The following is a 4,668-nucleotide window of genomic DNA, read 5'->3' on the forward strand; positions in this document are numbered from 1 at the left end:
GTGTTTGTTTTTTTTAGCGATGCTTAAAAGAATAGATTGTTCTAACACCGTAAAAGCACTATACCAGTGGGAAAAGGTCTCACAACTATATGTTTTTCATTCCAAAAGCCCAATTGGAGTAGTTTCGTTCATAAGATACCTACCTCATAAGATAACTTCAACCATTTGATTTGGTTGAATCTATTTCACCCCTGTTTCTTTCTTTATTGTTCTTTTTATTCCTTGAATGACAACGAACATTCTACAATAAAACGATCTGTTCGATTCAAAAGCAATTGCTGTGCACATTAGTTCTGATATCAAATTTTCTGTTATTACTTTAATTTGGTAGAAGTGAAGGGAGAGAAGAAACAAAGATGCTGCAGCCTGCAGCTGATGAACATCTTCACTGGTGAGGTAATCGATTTATGTTTGCATTAATCAATGATATCGCGAATCATCATTCGTGAATAGGACATTCCACGGTATTCTTCTTTAAAATGGGTCCACAATATCGCACTCCAATAAACTCTGTTCTCATAACGCCCGTTCAAATTGGAACTTTGGCAATATCTGTACCACCAAGCTCCGTGATGTCGCTCAGCACAATTAATGGGAGCTGGGCCATTATCTCGATCGAATGTGCTAAACTTTTGATTCTTGTGGTAGGTCAACGAATCTCCTGCTGTCCCTGAGTGTGTCCCTAACCTTTTCAACGCATACATCTCCGACTCGTTTCCTATCTCAAACTCGCTATACTTAGCGTATCCGTAGTTTCCATGGAAATCTTTGAATTCCACCAACAGTTCGTGGGGTCGATTCTTAGTAATTTGATGCAGGTATCCAGCCCAAGCCAGAATTCGCCATCTAAAGCTCCGAATCCGTTGCGGTACTCCGTCCAGTTCCTATAAAAATCGACGGAACCGTTGAATCTATGCTGAATTACAGTCCAGCCGCCTTCGAACATATTTTGCTCACAAAAGACTTGGAATGGTTCGCTATTCTCCCCAATTTTGATCATGTAAGTAGCCGATACACTGGGAGCTTGCCGACATGAACTCGCTGGATACGTAAAGTTAAATAACCTAGTGGTTAATTTTGCTTGCATACTAATATTTTGTACCGTATCGATAAGCATGTCCAGAGTATTCTTGTTTTCTCTTATTTTCTTGAGCTCAGTTTCCGACGTTTCCTGGATATGGTCCATCTTGGGTATCACATGATTCTTCAACGCCTCCAATTTGTTCCGGGTATTCTCGTTCGATGCTTCCATACTCTGTAAATGAAACAAACATAAATGTAATACAAGGCTTGAATGAATCTAAAAGAGATGTTTTTTCCTCATTGAATCTCCTGCCGTCCCTGAGTATGTCCCTAACTTTTTCAACGCATACTTCTACCATTCGTTCCCTATCTTAAACCCGTCTTACTTAACGTATCCGTAGTTTCCGTAGAAATCTTTCACCTCTATTTACTATTTTCTATACATACATACATAAATATTTCTATACATACATATTTTGTTTACAGAGTACCTCGAATGGAATTGAATTTCCTTCATTTTTTTCGTGTATTTCCCTGACACCTTGAGAGCTAATATTTCGTATCGAACCGGTAAGTATGTCGAGAGAATCCTTATTCTTTCTTAACTTTATGAGCTTGCGGTACGACATTTGCTGGAAGGTTTTGCCTTGAGCATCCTGTTGTTGCTGAATTTGTTCCATCTTGTGTGCGTCAAAATGATTGGCGGATTGTTATTTTTTAACTGTCAATAGTTGTGTTTTTGACTTCTCTGGCAAGTTTATTGTCAAAAAATTCGTCCGGATAGCAGATACGATTTATTTTGTGAGCTACTACACGTAAACTCTTCTATTTTAGATTTTTTAGATTATTTTAGGGTCGTAAGCATAGTTCTAAGTCTCGTCTCCAGTAATAATGCCATCAAATTTGGCCAGGAACGAAAAAAGAAGAATATGCGTGTAGTAGCTCACTAAATAAATCGTATCTGATACCCGGATGAATATTTTTACATGAATCTTGCCGGAGAAATCAAAAACACAACTATCAACAAAAAACAAAATAACAATCCGCCAATACCTGCGCACAGTCTGACCACCAATGTCTCCTCACTTTTTGAACACAGTAAGGTTCGCTATACCATCTACGTTTGCCTTCACACTCTACAAAGAAGAAAACATCAATATCGCAGCATTCGAACAGTATTCCAAGGTTGAGCAGCTTGTTTTCACAAGGTTGTTTCATCCACTGTAATTTCGTGTCAACTTACCTTTTTCCAAGAATCCTCCATTGCCTGCATTCTTGTCTCGAAGTGCATGAGCATGTTTTCCTGCAGACGTTGTTCCATTTTCTGCAAAAAATCATAATTATTACACAACTTCAATAAAGTTGTTTTAGCGATGTAAGTCAATCACCTTCAGCGAACTCTCCATGGTTGCAATAACATTTTGTTCTACACCTTGCAGTTTGTCCTCGAAACTCTCTATTTTAGTCACTAGTTTATGTAATTCAAAACTATTTATAGCCGTGGTAGCTCGAGCTAAGAAAACAACACCAAAACACAAACCCACGAGGTAGCCACTAATATTCATGACTTTTTTTTATTGAACACGCAATCGAATTGAGTGATGAAATACGACTGAGGCACTACATTAAACGAATGATGAACACATGATGTTATGTCGTAGTTATATTGCAAATATTATCACCAACATTGAACTAAACGCGATCACACGAAGCAAAACACACACTATTTTTTCAAAAACATGGGTGACGTTTACTGGGTGACGCATAAGTGATTATGATTTCACATGTGATGTTTTTTAATGCTTCATTTTATTGTTTGTACCGAACAATATTCAGTTTAGCATTTTGAAAACTGTTTCATAAACGGGAACCAAAACACCAGCGGTCGCTTCAGCTTGTCGAATGTTTCATTCTTGGAGTAGTTTAAATTAATAATTTTGTAGAAAAGTTGTAATTTGAATTAAAAATTAAACTAGATTTTCAAACAAAGCTTCAAATAATTTAAAAGTAATTTTTTTTTTGCTAGCTGAAAGAAATTCATTAATAACTTAAAACACACAATGTTTACTAGATCACCCTGTTGAACAACTTTGAATTTGTGTAACAAACAGTGCTCAGCCCGTGACCTGATTATGTTGAACGTTATCTCGAACGGCTATTTCTGGCTTTGCCGTTGGACTCGAAACATTAACATGTGTGTGTGTTCAAATTGACTCAAGGCTTTTGCCTTCTTTTATTTGCACTTTATCATACGAATGCGCAAACGAGCATACAAGAAACTGCGATCTTCCTATTTCGTGTTCCGCAAAAAGTAAAAATGCTTTCATTTTGTATTTATATTGACGGTGTCGTGTTGCATTAAGTTTCCAGTAATTAAAAAAAAACCTTATGTTGTTTAGCCTCGAAATGTTTTGTACAATCGTATAACAACGAGTCAAAACACAACACTCGACACCTGGCACTAATAACGCTACTGTAGCCGCCGAAGGACCGTACGCGTTTCCACAACGTGTTTGACCCGCGTGATGGCTCCACGCTGAAGTATTCCATGCGATCACCGCATAGGTCGTCCTTTCTCAGACGCCATTCATCTTCGACATAACACGCATCAACACACAGCGAGCGAAACGGTAGCGAGAAATCATTTTTTTTGTTTTCTAGCCTTTTCCATAAATAAATACACCATCCATCACCCGTTCGCGCGAGCTCTCGGAGGCAATCGATACACCGATACCTGCCACACTGCCCCGTCCCACGGTAGCCCGGGTAGCTTATTTGCAAGTATATTCTAAATACTTAGCGTGGGTCGATTTGTTTACAACACTTCCACGGGCCCTAAATCAGATCAGATGTTTCTAATCCATTCACGTGCTGCGTAATTCATCATCGCTGGCGGCGACTGGACGGGCGCACCAGTTGTTGGGACCATCGAAGGAGAGGTGGGGAGATCAGTGGGGCCGAGGGGGGGTTATGTTTATCGTTGGTCTGGCGTCAGGCCGTTTCAAAAGTGGCGGTGCAGGTTGTGGGTGAAAACTCGAATAAACACATCCCATTCCCAAACCCTGGACGGACGGCGCAGCGAACAGCATAATGGCAGCATAACAAAAGGGAAAGAACAACACTCGTCAAAACATCGGGCGCGCAATATGTAAAGCCTTAAAATGTGCTTCCACCGAACGATTATATCGCCATAAAGGTCCACAACGCGTGGAGGGAGGAAGAATGGACGAGCGTCGGGTCTCACGATGATGGATGGAAGTCGTAAAACAATTCTGAAGAACACGAGCCACTACCTGCCGGAGGATGTATACTTGCTTCGAGCCACAGTGCGTCATCGTCAAACCGTACGTACCGCAGGCCTACGCGAACTTTCCACCGAAGCGATAGGTTCTGGCAAACCTGCTGAAAGTCACAACAATGCGCGTCCGGATGAAAAATCGTTGCATATGTAATGAGTGGTGAAATGGGGACGTTTTGGCGTGCGGGTTCGTGTGTGGCACTGGTTATCCTGAGCTGTTCGAGACTCACAGTGGGGGTCGCAAAACTACGGTTTCGCAGGATAGGCCTGTAAGTGCACCGTGAACGTTATGTAATGGCGTGCCACATCGTAAACATATTGCAATTAAAACTGTCTCGCTTTCTTCA

General features: G+C 40.5%; 1 pseudogene; it reads right to left on the reverse strand.

Annotated features, from left to right (window-relative positions):
- Positions 1 to 416: 416 nt before the first annotated feature.
- LOC131292970 (fibrinogen-like protein A) lies at positions 417 to 2,429 on the reverse strand (annotated as a pseudogene).
- Between the last annotated feature and the right edge of the window lie 2,239 nt (positions 2,430 to 4,668).

This window comes from Anopheles ziemanni, chromosome 2 (genome assembly GCF_943734765.1).
Source record: "Anopheles ziemanni chromosome 2, idAnoZiCoDA_A2_x.2, whole genome shotgun sequence".
NCBI classification, from domain to species: Eukaryota; Metazoa; Arthropoda; class Insecta; order Diptera; family Culicidae; genus Anopheles; species Anopheles ziemanni.